The 16,808-nt window shown below is 47.4% G+C and overlaps 1 protein-coding gene across 1 annotated transcript in view; it reads left to right on the top strand.

Annotated features, from left to right (window-relative positions):
• Nucleotides 1–8,867: 8,867 nt before the first annotated feature.
• LOC144936838 (NFX1-type zinc finger-containing protein 1-like) overlaps nucleotides 8,868–16,808 on the top strand; it is a 35,090-nt gene continuing 27,149 nt past the window's right edge. The window contains 1 exon segment of the mRNA XM_078864004.1: nucleotides 8,868–9,376. The gene's annotated coding sequence lies outside the window, so the exon portion shown is untranslated.

Raw genomic sequence — 16,808 nt, 5'->3', positions numbered from 1 at the left:
GGTGGCCGCGAGCGGGAATCAAACTCGGGTCGCCGGGTTCGTAAACGTTGAGTTTTATAAGGGCACCACGGGGTGACCAGCCCCTCCCCACCCAGCCCCACCCCTCCCACCCCCCACCCAGCCCCTCCCCACCCAGCCCCACCCCTCTCACCTCCCACCCAGCCCCTTCCCACCCACCCCACCCAGCCCCTCCCCACCCTCCCCACCCAGCCCCACCCCTCTCACCTCCCACCCAACCCCACCCAGCCCCTCCCCACACTCCCCACCCAGCCCCACCCAGCCCCTCCCCACCCTCCCCTCTCCACCCAGCCCCACCGCTCCCATTTTTGGATGCACGACGGACGGACACAAGAATCCCCTGTGGGCTGGTGTAACCAGGAGGTTCCTACCAGTGTAAAGCAGCAATGCTGCGCGAAGAACGCCTTAGACCTGCAACACATTTGTTGTATTTCACTTTACCCGCGATCAGCAGCAGGCACACTCCGTTACGCTTCCGCACACGGGTCACACGACAGATGTGACGTCACAGCTCACTGGCCGTGCAAAATCTATGCATTATTGCGCTCCCCCCCCCCCTAAAAAAATACAAAAGTCTATTTTTATAATTTTTGCATGGTGTACAGTCTGGAAAGTATCCACATGGCAAATTTCAAGTTTGTTGCATGTCGGGAAGTACGCTAAACATTTAGGGTTAGATTGCGTAAATATAAACGTGTAGTCAAACCCGTCACCACAACCCGACACAGTCAGCGAGCAAGGGTTTGTCACGCCAACAAAATATTGCCAATTAGTTACGACTCCAGTACACCGGTGTTTGTGTGTGTTGGAGAGTAAACCCACAACGTTTACAATTCGAGTACGACGTTTCGCTGTTGATTACAGCCAGCTTCATCAGGCCAAACTGTGTATTTTCCCATTCCAATTTGACCCATGGGTTGTATTTGCTGAATGTTGGTCTCAATGTAAGTTCCTTCGCAAACAGCCCCACATATTTTATTGGCGCAGACGTCGTATCGAGGTTTTGAGTGCACGGCTCAAGGATCGCTTTCAGTTGAAATACCTTCACTCAAAAATGGGAAATGAAAACGAAAATGTTTTTTTTTTATCTCCGCACAACTCTAGCTTGTGAGTAACACACAGTGTTACTATACCCCGTGTCGGACAGGCACAAAGTTCCAAGTTCATTTATAAAACTGTTAACCATTTACTTTGAAAGGACACAAATTAAAACATCCACGCATCCGCTCACCTGCAGTTGCGAATTTTGAACGGCTGTGTTGTCAGCGAAGAACAGGACAGAAAAAAGCATTGCATCCATAGTTGCACTGTATATCCCCCCACGTCTATGCTCCCTACCATCACCAACCCACACTGACCGGTATGATAAAATATGGTCAAATAACCCCCGTGACCTCTAAGACATGGTGTGGGCCCTCATCCAGCAGTGGATTAACAGAGAGTTAGTACGCATTTTGGCGTCATCTGGTCCAACACCAATGGAGACTAGGCTCTAAGAAAAGCTGTCTCGGGTGTGAACCAATCAACTTCAAGGACAGTGCATATCATTATCATTATCAGAGTTGTTTCTTTTTGTTTGCATTTTGACTGCTTGTGGTGTGGTTATTGCAAACATGATGCCTTGTATAAAGGTGTCAGTTTTTTGTACCAGTTGAAAGAGTAAAAACCTATTACTATAACAGAGGCTTGTTGCGTGTACATGTGCTGTGATATGGAAGTGATGCCATGTCTACTTAAACAAGATAATTATTTTGCACAGGTTCTTTTCGAGTGGTTTTGCAAACTGAATTTGCTTTGGAGAAGTGACCTTGGTGCAGCGTACTGAAAAAGGAACCAGTGATCTCGTATTGTCGAGATATGATTGGAACAGGCTTAAGGCAACTTGAACTGCCGTGCTTGCATCCATTGTGACCAAGACATCAACAATACACATTTGTAGGCACTGGTAAGAGGTGACAGTAAGCTACATGCGATCGTTCCGATAGCTATCACACATTAATACACTGATTGTAACGATACAGTACATAAGTTATACGCATATCATTTTACACAATTAGAATCAATGCATTAGTATTCATGGTTTTCTTTAACGTCAATATCTATTCTTTATGGCAGCGGCTATCCAACTTTACGACAGACATCAGTGTACTTTTACAAATGCAGCTATTAGGATGGATGTTGTCTTCTTGTCTATACGTTGTGCTTTCAATTCCATACACATTCCTGTAAAGGTAATGACGGGTCTAAAGGTGTATAACATGCAGTGAACACATTGGGTGTTTCCCTAATAACCCTGAATAGGTTGTTTTTTTACTTTTCTATAAGCGTCTGTAAAATTTTGTACAAAAATCCCCAACCGTGTCACCTCAAGGTCATGGGGAAGAAGAAACTGGAGTCTGCTCCTTATCTGTAGCCCCAAAAAAGTCAAAGCAAAACTATTTTCAAAACAGCACAGTTTGAAAAAAGAGGTAAAACAAAAAGCAAAGCCAGGCATTTTAAAATTCACACCGTGTCCCTGTGCAAAGTGCACACGTGTGCAAACTACTACCCACACAGACAACTCAGTTTTGCCAATTGTACAAATACAATGAGGGCTGAGTACACGTTACATTTGAACACGTAGGCTTTCGCGACCAATATCATCCATAATAGAGGTTTGTTTGGGTTAGATCGCGTAAATGTATAAATGTGTCGTGAAACCCGCCACCACCCGACACAGCCAACTATTAATGGTTGTCACGTAAACAGAACGTTGCCAATTCGTCACTAGTACAGCACTAGTGTATAGTGTAGTGTACAGTAGTGTAGTGGATAGTAGTGTAGTGTATTATAGTGTATAGTAGTGTATAGTAGTGTAGTGTATAGTAGTTTAGTGTATAGTGTAGTGTATAGTAGTGTATAGTGTAGTGTATAGTAGTGTATAGTATAGTGTAGTGTATAGTAGTGCATAGTAGTGTAGTGTATAGTGTAGTATACTAGTACAGCACACCGGTGTGTTGGAGTGCCAAGCCACAACATTTACTCAGTTTGTAAATGTTGTGGCTTGGCTCTCCATTTATATATTTACGCGATCGAATCCAAAAACCTCTATTATACACAATCTTGATTTGAAGCTTTCGTGACTGCAGAAATCCATACTTTTTGGTTATTTCGGTAAAGTCACGTAGCTAGAAATAAAATAAATCACGACGTTTCGGGCGCAACACAAGCGTCCGTCATCAGGTGGGAAAGCATGATGCTCTATTATACACGTTACATGTTGTATTTACAATCTTAAGCCTCAAGACTTCAAAACAATGAACATACAATTTAAGCAGAGACCTTAATACCACGTCTATGCAAGTACAATTGTGCTTTCTGGCGGTGTGTATATAAAACTGCCTACTGCAAGTGATCAGCTAAATATGACGATAAATAAGAGGTTAAATTAAAGGATAGTTATCATTAACGTATTCTGGATTTAAAAAAATATGCAAGAGAAAAGCAAGATCTCAATGTTCCGACAAATACAGTGTACAAGTGCTGTACTGTTTTGGGAGTAAAGTGGGTTTGGTGGTGATGGTGGTGAGGGTTTGTGGTTGGGTTATGGAAATCCATCTGGAGTGCAGTCCACCAAAGTGTCAACAGCTAAACGTGAACAGGATATATATTTTGTGAAGGTGGAAAAGACAGTGCATGTTGCAGGTGTAGTCTCCTGTATCTGGTATCAGACTGGACCTGTGTGGAAACCGACAACAATTACAAACGCACAAGAGATCCCTGACGTGATACTTTGCATAACTTCCTTGTAAACGTTATTTTTTTGGTTTTGTTTGAGTGGAGAGACCCTATTTCTCTTTCCTCGAAAAATGGAATTCCGTGTGGGCTTTACAAAACCACAGCACGTAAGGTCACACAGAGCAAGCTGCACATATAAACTTTCACTCACATGTACAGGAAGATGTTCTCAGGCTGCAACACACATATACCGTACACAAGAATTACACGTGCCTTGGACACAGGAAAGATATTTGTTGGACACAGAGGCACAAGGGGACATATTGCACTGGTCGTGGAGACACAGAGGGGACGTCGTGCTCTAGGCCCACATGCAGCATCCGCATTTTGAGACACACACACAGAGACCAGGGGGCAGACAACCTTTGTACAGGTGACAGGGACAGACAGGACAACATCTATAGCGGAGTTTAACACGTAGGCTTTCGCAACCAATATTATTCATAATCAACGTTTTTGGGTTTAGATCGCGTTATTTATAAATGTGTCGTAACCCTCCACCACCCGACACGGCCAATCAGCAAAAAAAGTGTCACGTTGACAAAAGATAAATAGTTCACTGCTGCTGCTCTATTTAAGACCGGGAGCCAGAGCAGAGCCTCGCCATTCTGGCGAATTGCCAGATGAGGCTGGATGCAATTACCAGCAAAACGTCGTACTACTCAAAAAATAATAATTGTTGTGGTTTCATGCTTCAACACACTGGGTGGGCTAAAGCAGTGAACTATTTGTCTTTTGTCAACGTGACACTTTTTTGCTGATTGGCCGTGTCGGGTGGTGGAGGGTTACTACACATTTATAAATAACGCGACCTAACCCAAAAACGTTGATTATGAATCTATAGCGGAGACAACAAGAACCGCCAATTCGCCACCAAGTGGCGGTGACTTTGCCAGGGCGATCGCGCCAGGCTAGGTGCACTCTGAGGCCACGTGAAGTTGTCGAAGGTTCGCTGGCAGGAGGTCACGGTGCTATGGGTTGACTGAGGTGACTGGCAGAGGGCACATGAAGTACACACACAAGGCACAGCTGGACTGGACAGAGGTTACACAACCGTGCTGTAGAGACACACACACACAGATGGCCCAGTATAATTCACTGGTCAACAAAAACAACATTTTTTTCTGGCCTGGACTTTTGCAGCTGTTTTAGACTAATTTCAGGGTGCTGATTCCAAATCTGATCTCAGATTTGCTGTATCACATCTCATTTTTATGCTATCGGCATACCCCATTTTCATTGATTTTACCCGAAATTAACTCTGTCACTTATGATTGCAAGTTGTTGCGAGTCAGTGACTGCTTTAGTGTTAAAATATGGTGCTGTATTTTTAGGATAGTGTGTTTATAATATAATTTAATGTAGATATCCACATTTATTTAATATTTTTCTTCTACAGTTTTTATTGAAAATGCAATATTTGATATCTCAAAAACCTGATGTGATAGACAAAAACTGATGTCAGATTTGGAATCAGCACCCCAAAATTACATTAGAACCGTTGGAATACCTTATACCAGAAAAAGTGTGTTGACCAGTATAATCTTCCACGTAAAATTTGACAACCACTCACAACGTTAACGAAATTACCACGTTTTAAAAACAAAAACTAAGAGCAGAGGTTAATGAATAACAATGGAAAAAAGTGAAACTGTGGGCCAGGAGAGTTTACAGGTGATGTGTGTGTGTCTGAGTGGGGAGCGGTGGTGTAGCGATTAGCACTGCGAAACGTGGGCCACCAAACGAGCAGCGAAGGTTTATCTGAGCCGGGTCCTGGGCATCTCCCCTAGGTCGACTCGGCCTTAAATTAGTACCTAGTGCGGTGTGCCAACATCGTCACGAGGGATACAAATGGTGATTATTGCCCACCCTTGGCACTTGTCCCCCCCCCCCCGCAATAGTCTCAGCAAAGGCTATGCGGGGGAGCTTTGTCTTTGTGTCACCCGTTTCGCTTATCCATAATTTGTAGCAATGTGTCCTGCCCAAGCTTACTTTTATTTGTTTAAAAATAAATACCGTGTGTCAATACGCATGTCTTCTCTTATCCATACATGAACACTTTAATGATAATACTTCCAAGCATGCGTTGTCATGCTTTGCGCAGTTTCCTGCTTTTGTTCCATTTTTTTCTGTTTTCAATCCATAGTCGTGGAAGGTAATACGCACGATAAAAAAAACTTTCCTCTAAAAAGAGAGAGAGAGAGCGAGAGGAGAGTGGTGATGGTTGTGGTGATGGTGATGATGATGGTGGTCGTGATGGTGGTGGTGATGGTGGTGGGGAAAAGAGAGAGAGAGAGAGTAGGGCGAGGGGGGCTAGAGAGATAGGGAAGGGGTAAGGAGAGGGAGCAGAGCATGCTTCTTCGTGTTGATGTTTGTGTCTACGAAGAAAGTCGCACAGATTGATTTGGTTGCGCAATAGTAAAACACGTAAAATATTTCATTTAATAAGTAATATGTGGCACATTAGGAATGGATCACTTCCTAATGTGTGAAGGCCCTGATGTGCTGTGCATTGCATCAATGCATGGGTGTACAGCAGCATGTGATGACTGAGTCGGGCCTGTAGGTGGCTGGCAGGGTTAATGAATAACCGCACGTGTAGACCAGCCACGTGGTTAATGGCGTCTCGGAAGAAGTGCTGCGTCTAACACGCGCTGTTGCATTTTACAGGTAAAGGACCCAAAGGTTGTTTTTGATCGTTATATAAATGTTCTTTACTTGTTCTAGACTTGTCCTAGACTTTAAGCTTGGCTTTGAATTGTTCGTTTGTGATATATGCAATTAGAGGCGGTTTAGCACTGCATTGTAAAGGGATGATGCACTGTAATTAGTTACTGTCATTGTAATTCTCTAACTCTAATACTGTTTAGTCTATAACCATGCCCATGTACCCACAGTATGACTACTTGTAATGCTATTGAGAATAGAACACATGTAAAGTAATAAGCTGTACAATGGTGAGATACAGTACGTATACTGTACACATACAGTACATATAATGGGTGTAATATACCTATAAAAGTGGATGGTATAGATAGACATACAGCTTAGGATTAAAGTAATAGTCGAATAGTGATGTGCAAATGTGATTGTCAAAGACAAGGATGGTTTATAAGTAGTAGAATTTGGTTTAAGACAGAGGGTTCATGTATAACCGCACGTGTAAACCAGCGACATGGTTAATGGCGTCTCGGAAGATTTGCTGCGTGTAAACAACACGCTGTTGCATTTTACAGAGTGACGGTGCGGTTCTTCACAAGATTAATATTAACTACAGTAAATAAATGTGCTTGCCCTCGATTTGGAGCACCTGCCCACGTCCTTAATTTCGAGTGTGCAACAAATATTTAAAAATACTTTTCTTTTTTAAACACGCTTTAATGAAATGTACCGTACTAGTAGTAATGGCAGAACTCCACGACTACAAGTGACCCCGACGCTTGCCACAACGTAATAGACCGTGCTGATTCACAGCCAACGTCAGTTGAGCGTGGGCAATTAGAGCCAAGGCGAAACATAACATGTAAAAAATATTGTTTTACATTTCTTTGATAGAATATAGTATTGTCATCAGTATGACATAAGTATATAACGTTTGCAGTCGATACCACATTGGGAAGTGGCTTAAAATTGAGTTACAAGATTTGAGGAGACGACAACAACAGAGTGAGTTAATAGAAAGCGTGTAAAAAGATTGTTTAAAAAAATATTTTAATGATAGAATATAGTATTGTCATCAGTAAGACATAAGTATACGAAGTTTGCAGTCGATACCACATTGGGAAGTGGGTTAAAACTAAGTTAGAAGATTTGAGGATACAAGAACAACGACAACAACAACAGACAGAGTGAGTTAAATAAAAGCGTGTAAATAAAAAAAAGGGGGGGGGGGAGAGCACGTAAAGCAATGAAAAAAAACGAAACGATGAACGAAGCAAAGTGCCGACTAAAACCGAGCATCATCTTGTTTCCTCTGATCGTAAAAAAATAGAAAAAAAATAGAGAGGTGAGGGGGTGAGAGGGAGAAAGCGAAAGAAAGGAGGAGGAGGAGGAGGAGGGGGAGGAGGAGGAGGGGAGGAGGAGGAGGGAGAGGAGGGGGAGGAGGAGGAGGGAGAGGAGGGGGAGGAGGAGGGAGAGGAGGAGGAGGAGGAGGGGGAGGAGGAGGAGGGGGAGGAGGAGGAGGGGGAGGGAGAGGAGGGGGAGGAGGAGGAGGGAGAGGAGGGGGAGGAGGAGGGAGAGGAGGAGGAGGAGGAGGAGGGGGAGGAGGAGGGGGGGGAGGAGGAGGAGGGGGAGGAGGAGGAGGGGGAGGAGGAGGAGGGGGAGGAGGAGGAGGGAGAGGAGGAGGAGGGGGAGGAGGACGAGGGGGAGGAGGACGAGGGGGAGGAGGACGAGGGGGAGGAGGACGAGGGGGAGGAGGACGAGGGGGAGGAGGACGAGGGGGAGGAGGACGAGGGGGAGGAGGACGAGGGGGAGGAGGACGAGGGGGAGGAGGACGAGGGGGAGGAGGAGGAGGGGGAGGAGGAGGAGGGGGAGGAGGAGGAGGGAGAGGAGGAGGAGGAGGGGGAGGAGGAGGAGGAGGGGGAGGAGGAGGAGGGAGAGGAGGGGGAGGAGGAGGAGGGAGAGGAGGGGGAGGAGGGAGGAGGAGGAGGGGGAGGAGGAGGGGGGGGAGGAGGAGGAGGAGGGGGAGGAGGAGGAGGGGGAGGAGGAGGAGGGAGAGGAGGAGGGAGAGGAGGAGGAGGAGGGGGAGGAGTAGGGGGAGGAGTAGGGGGAGGAGGGAGAGGAGGGGGAGGAGGGGGAGGAGGAGGGGGAGGAGGAGGAGGGGGAGGAGGAGGAGGGGGAGGAGGAGGAGATGAGGAGGAGGGAGAGGAGGAGGAGGGGGAGGAGGAGGAGGAGGGGGAGGAGGAGGGGGGGGAGGAGAAGGAGGGGGAGGAGGAGGAGGGAGAGGAGGAGGAGGAGGGGGAGGAGGAGGAGGGGGAGGAGGAGGAGGGGGAGGAGGAGGAGGGAGAGGAGGAGGGGGAGGAGGAGGAGGGGGAGGAGGGAGGGAGGCTCCTCCCAGCCACCCTCTCCACTGCGAGCCCGTGACGTCGTGGGAGCTTTAAATGCCCTCGCCACCGCCTCCGTGACGTCCAGACAAGGCAAAGACACCACCGGCCTTTACGTCGCACAAAGAAGAGGAGGAGAACGAAAGAACCATTATCGTCACATCCTCGTCTATTTGTTGTGTCCCACATCATCGTCGTCGTCGTCGCCGTCACCAACCACGACCATCACCAAATCCGACGACCTCGCGCCGGTGTTGTCGTCTCGTGTTGTCATCCTCTCGGCTGCCTGCTGCTCTGCCCCCGCCCCCACACACACACAGCCACACACACACACACAGCCACACACACACACAGCCACACACCACCTCATCTCTCGTCGTCACTGCCACTTGGAGAAGCAAGCGAGCGAGCGAGGGAGGGGGGGAGGAAGAGACGCGGAGTGGAGCGGAGGGGGGGAAGTCACAACAAGCCAGGCCGGGAGGCAGCAGCAGCAGCAGGAGGAAGAGGAGGGAGGGAGGGAGGCTCGAGCTGACAGCACTGTAAGTGGCCCCTTCGGGCACACACACACACGTACAGACACACACACACGTACAGACACACACTGACAACACACACATACACACAGAGACACACGTACAGACACACACACTGACACACGTACAGAGACACACACACACATACACACAGACACACGTACACACACTGACACACGCACAGAGACACAAACAGAGACACACGCACACAAAGACACACACACACACAAAGACACACTGACACACGTACACACACTGACACACGTACAGACACACACACACACAAAGACACACTGACACACGTACAGAGACACACACACACACACACTGACACACGTACAGAGACACACACAAAGACACGCGCACACAGACACACACACATTCACAAAGACACACACAAACATACACCGGCACAAAGAAAAAACACACAAAAACATACACTGGCACACATACACACACATACACACACAAAGACACACTGACACACAAATACACACGGACACACATACACGCGCAGACACATACACACAAACATACACTGACACAAAGACACACACGCATTCACAAAGACATAAACATACACTGGCACACATACACACGCACAGACGCATACACACAGACACACTGACACACACATACATACAAAGACACAGTCACACACAAATACACACTGATACACACGCATACACAAAGACACATACATACATACAAACACACACAAACGCAGACACACAAACACACTGACACACAAAGACACATACATACAAACACACCGACGCAGACACAAAGACACATGCATACATACAAACACACAGCCGCATACACAAAGACACACACAAACAAACTGACACAGAGAGACACGCATATACACAAAGACACACTCACACGCATACACAACGACGCATACACACAAACAACAAAGACAAAGATACACTGACACACACACAACGACGCATACACACAAACACAGACATAATACACACGTAGAAATAGACACATACACAGACAAGCATACACTGACAAAGACACACATACAAAGACGCACACTGTGACATACATAGAGTACAAAGACATACACAAAGACACGTACACAAAGACACAGACACAAATATTTGTAAAACACACACACACAAAGACGACGTGTACTAACTAGCACAGTACACACACAAAGACACAGGACAGGCACACAAACACCAAGACATCAACAGAGACGTTGCACTCTCACACTTACCACAGACGCACATTTTTTTGTTTACAATAACAACAACAACATGCACGGATGATGGTGAAAGTGCTGTTGGCGAGCACCTATTAAGGGCCTTGCCCACAGCGACACACAACCCCGAACACCGCCTTTATCTCCCCGTGGCTGATGTGTCTCTACGTCGAGGCTGAGTGTGTGTAAGTCGAGGCTGAGTGTGTGTAAGTCGAGGCTGAGTGTGTGTAAGTCGAGGCTGAGTGTGTGTAAGTCGAGGCTGAGTGTGTGTAAGTCGAGGCTGAGTGTGTGTAAGTCGAGGCTGAGTGTGTGTAAGTCGAGGCTGAGTGTGTGTAAGTCGAGGCTGAGTGTGTGTAAGTCGAGGCTGAGTGTGTGTAAGTCGAGGCTGAGTGTGTGTAAGTCGAGGCTGAGTGTGTGTAAGTCGAGGCTGAGTGTGTGTAAGTCGAGGCTGAGTGTGTGTAAGTCGAGGCTGAGTGTGTGTAAGTCGAGGCTGAGTGTGTGTAAGTCGAGGCTGAGTGTGTGTAAGTCGAGGCTGAGTGTGTGTAAGTCGAGGCTGAGTGTGTGTAAGTCGAGGCTGAGTGTGTGTAAGTCCAGGCTGAGTGTGTGTAAGTCCAGGCTGAGTGTGTGTAAGTCGAGGTTGAGTCTGTTCACTCGCCACCGACGTTCGCTCTCCTTGGGCCGTGGAATCCAACTCAGGCTGGGCCGGGTTCCTTGTAGCGCAGCGCAGCGCCACCGTCGATTTACCACCAGCGCACATGAACGTAGTATACGCGATGTGATAATTGTTTACACCACGAATACTACGCCACTCGACAGCCTTAAAAGACTGTTGGGGCAAGTGGGTTGGGGGTGGATGGTGGCCAGCACTGCGCCCGGCCGCCTTTGTCTACCTTCCCAAGTTGGCGATGTTTACACCACCGCCACTAGGTACTCATTTGAGGCTGAGTCGAGCTAGGGGAGTCCTGGGACCGGTTCGGATAATTGTCGGCGGTGTCGACCGTGAGCTGGGATCGAACTGGGGTTGAACGGGTTCGTAGCGCAGCGCGCTAACCACTGCGCCACCGCTCCTCAATTGTCCACTAAACATGCACTACCTTTAACAGTGTTTTAACTGCTTCGATCACACACAAAGACACGTCTTACGAGGACAGGCTATACACATGCATGCATGCAAACGTTACAATACAACATTATACACGGGTACACACACAACACACGGTATTACCCATCCATGTATTGCAGACAAACGTACACCGAGATGAATTCACGTCCGGTAAGTGCATCGTTTGTTTTGACACAAGTAACCCGTACACGTGCCACCACATGTTTCTGTTGTGTATTCGTGTCCGTGTTTGTCCACGTGTGTCAAGTCAGTGTGTGCCGGTGTGTGGTGAGCATGGCACCTCTGCCAATGCTGCTATATGTTTCAAATATCTACGCTTGGTGTAGCACTGAATAATACTGTACCGGATTCAATGTCAGATGCAAAGCAATATGTATGCCAAACATGCACACGCGTGCAGTATATACAAGAATCGCACCTCCGGTTTGCACGGTTGGTTACGTACGGTGCGAAAGAAGTTCAACATACATGCACGTACACAACAACAAGACGACAAATACCGTACACAAGGACCCAAACAATACACAAATGCCGATGACAGCACAGCTGCTTAAGCACGGAAATAGACACAACACGTGCCATACACACACACACACGGGGAAGAACACATACTCATACCTGTCAACCCCTTATCACAGACCAATTCAGACCGTATTGGGTCACCCCGTGCTCCTTATAAATCTCAACGTTCATCCAACAAAATCCCATCACGAGAAAGAGAAACACAGACAAATAGACAACACATTGTTTTTTGCCCGCATTGAAACGGCTGCATGTCCCTGTAACACGAATACGGGGTGAACCCGTACGGGTGGTTGACACGGTACGTGCACACACGCCAACAGCATACACTGCCGACACGCAGAAGTGACGCGTACATGGCGTCACAGTCTCACCCAACACGTGCACTTGTTGTTGTTGTTGTACACGCGCGAGGAGACACGTGGGTCCCACCCCACGGGTCCACCCCACGTGGGTCCACCCCAGTCTACATCGTGTGCCAACGTCGAGACAACGTTGGCACGCGGTTGGACCAACGTTTTTCATGTTTGCAGGGGACACACGCGCACACACACATACAACATACGTCCACATACAAACATGCACATGGTAACATGCGCACGCATCGGTGCCATTGTGTAAACGACACAGTGGCAGATACACGCACTGACATGCACACACCGGTAAAGTGACATGACGACGTTACAGCTGTAGAAACTGACGCAACACACACACACACGAGGAAGCAGGCGTGTTCTTTGTTACACACACACACTTCTGCACGTGAACACCTTGACACATTGAAACACGCGGACACACATACACGGCCACCTACACAAAACCACATACACTGAAAACAGCTCTCCTATACAACAACACTGCCGCATACACCGACTCGCATGTATGCCACTCACCGTCGACACACACACGAGCACAAAGACCCATTGCCACATACAATGCAGAGTAAGCGCAGCTACTTACACACGTACATGTGCACACACAGCACCCAGATATACGAACAAGGAAACGGCCACGTCGATTCATAAGTGTATTGTCTACACACAAATACATGAGCACAAATACTGACACACATACACACCCAAACACACACACACACACGATCATAGCCGAGAGGAAGCAGCCGCGTCCATGCAGTAGTAACATATACACGTACATTTTTACACACAGAGAGACACAGATGTAGTCACAAAGCCACGGACTCCACACACACAAAGAGATGCTGTATATAGCCTGTAACAGTATCGTGGCAAATACTGTTATCGAACATTTGATGCTGAGTCGACCTAGGGGAGGCCCAGGACCGTTTCAGATATTCGCCACTGATGTTGGCCGTGAGCGGGAGTCGAACCCGGGTGGCCGGGTGCGTAGCTTAGCGCGTTAACCGCTGCACCACCGCTCCCCCTGTGTACCACACACACACACCACCACACGTTTAACACAGATATGCATGAGGAAACAGTCATCATACTGGCATACACAGTATACCCTCTCGGATGCATGTCACCCATAGTCCTCACACTCAGAAATATAGCCACAGACACACACACACTATGTATCACACACACACTTCCTAATACACACAGACAGCCACATATAACATGCTGGCCACAGACACGCACACTATGTATCACACACACACTTCCTAATACACACAGACAGCCACATATAACATGCTGGCCACAGACACACACACTATGTATCACGCACACACTTCCTAATACACACAGACAGCCACATATAACATGCTGTCCACAGACACACACACTATGTATCACACACACACTTCCTAATACACACAGACAGCCACATATAACATGCTGTCCACAGACACACACACACTATGTATCACGCACACACTTCCTAATACACACAGACAGCCACATATAACATGCTGGCCACAGACTACACACTTTGTACAAAGAAGCCCTGTATTGTCTTACAGACTGTCATGGGCAAGCGCTGATAGTGAGCACGTATGAATGTGTGTGCGTGCACACGCACGAAAGCACAATCACACACATCGCACACACACACATCCATACTCAGAAATGCACACGCTTAGCACATAACCTACGGGGAAGCAAGCACGTAGTGACATACACACATTATACTGTAGATTCCATGGGCCACAGCAGGAACTGGTACCACCTAAGAAAGCAAAAACTTCAATCGTCCCAGTTGATCTATACGGCTAACTCGAGTTAATGTCCCAATAGCTCCCCACTAATTCCAAGTGGTTATCACGATTCAATGTTGCTGGTCACGTTCGGAAAGTGGAACCGCTAAAAAGTTGTGCCACCTTTGTGTTGTACTGACAAGTGAAACATCTGGTCTGGGCTCATTGACTAATGCTGGCCACAAATGGGCGCATTCACGTCACCCATAATCCCAAAAAAAGGCAAAAACCCCCCGTATAGTCTTAACAGACTGTAGGGGCAAGTGCTGTTAGTGAGCACCTATGGAGGCTGGCATGGCACACGAGGGGGTGGGTGGCCAACACCACGCCCGGCTGCCTTTGTCTCCCCAGTGACGATGTTTACACACCGCACTAGGTACTCATTTGAGGCTGAGTCGACCTAGGGGAGGCCTAGGACCGGTTCAGATAATCGTCACTGGTGTTGGCCGTGAGCGGGAATCGAACCCGGGTCGCCAGGTTCGTAGCGCAGCGCGCTAACTGCTACACCACCGCTCCCCATAATCCATGCACACTGATACACACACACGCACAATAATAGCCGAATACACACAGTCACATGCAACCACTGGCCACAGGGAGCATGCACAACAAATAATGGCCACACACTAAGACAAAGAACTATAAATGTTACCCATAGTCCACACACAAACACACTAATAGTCTAAAACTCACAGATGCGCAGGCAGTCATTACAACCACTGACCACAGGAAGCATGCACACATACACTGACTAGCCACACATTCACACTGACACACACACACCATGGCTCCCGTCACCCATAGTCCACACCCAACAAGCACACGGACTCGCAGATAAGACACACATGCGGAAGTTGCTCAAAAGCTCGATTTTTACATTATTCTGTACCATATCGTCTACCACACTCCTAATGCAAACCTACACATATTCGCACCTCGCACGCGTAGTATATGTACATTAACATGTGTCGGAGCCAATTATGAAGTGTTAGTTCGGTTTTCTCATTGCTCCCAGGCCAAGAGTGTAGCGTTGTAACTTTCCTAAGCATGTACAGAACACACACTTGCTGCCGACGTCAGCTTCACATATACCCACACAAACCAACAGGATGTGTGTGCGTGTGTTTGCTTTCGTAACGCCCTACCAAGACGAGTTAAGGGGATTCCTACCGTGGTGTCACGGTCAGCACACTGGACTAGCGTTCCAGAAGTCACCGGTTCAACCCCATCTCACGACACGGTATTTGGAACGATGGCACGAATGAAGTTATTTAAATCCTCCCCACCTCTGTCCACCCACGAGTACAACATGGGCACACTGCAGTCATGCGAATGGCAAGTCGTGTGTGGTGGGGCAGAGTGTGGGTTATTCTACCCCTTCCAAGATGACGGGTTGATCAAGGTACTCTGTGGAGGGGGGGCAGCTCTCTAAAGTTACTCGTGGATGCCCTTCTGCTAGCAGAGGCATGAGCGAACAATTGCAGGGCTCCACATTTACCAACAAAATTTAAGAGCTCTAACCCTTAAGTCCAAAATACTTCTTCCTGTGTACACTGTAGTCCTGTGGGGGTTTAACTTGAACTGTAGCACTGCTGAGGCAGAAACAATTCAAGTTATATTTATCACGAAAAGGAAATACACATGCTGAAAATAATAAGCAACCTATTGGCCAACATGCCTTCAAGGTCAATATTTCTCATTGACATTCGAGCTGCACAACAGTCTTGGGCCAGATTCTCGTTCTTAGCAATCATCACAGAGCCGTAGGCATTCACACAATGCTCATCAGTAACACAGTTGTCATCTGTGACACATGTCATCTGCTGAAACAGCTATTTAGCCGGTCAATCCACTGCTGGATTGAGGCCTCCCGATGCCGTGTCACTCATGGGTGTTTTTTTTAACATACTTCATCATGATGATCACCATGGGTTTCGGGGATGATCCACCACAGTTCAGATATCGCTAGCCACTGATTTTAACCGTGGCTGGGAATTGAACTCGGGTTGTCAGGTACACAGCACAATGGCCTAACCACTAACACCACCACAACAACATTTTTTCTAGATTTGAAGCTTTCGTGACTGCAAGGATTCATATTCTTAGGTTTTTTCGGTAAAGTCACGTAGGTAAAAAAAACCTAAGAATAACAACATTTTTGGTACAACGCTAGTATTAATGACATTAACAGTAACAGTACGTTTGACTGAGTGTAGGTAGATATTTATTCATATTAAGATACACATATACATGTGTTCATGTATATGGGGCGGTTATAATAGGACATATATCGCGATATCTACCACCAAATACAGCCGGGGGAAAATGCGGCTGGATTTTTTTTTCTACAATGACCCCAAGCTGATAATGACCCAGCAGCAAAACATCCAATTTGTGTTGG

Source organism: Lampetra fluviatilis, chromosome 17 (genome assembly GCF_964198595.1).
Source record: "Lampetra fluviatilis chromosome 17, kcLamFluv1.1, whole genome shotgun sequence".
NCBI lineage: Eukaryota > Metazoa > Chordata > Hyperoartia > Petromyzontiformes > Petromyzontidae > Lampetra > Lampetra fluviatilis.
Note: the sequence above shows the minus strand (reverse complement) of the source record. Positions and strands in the feature narration are given on the sequence as shown.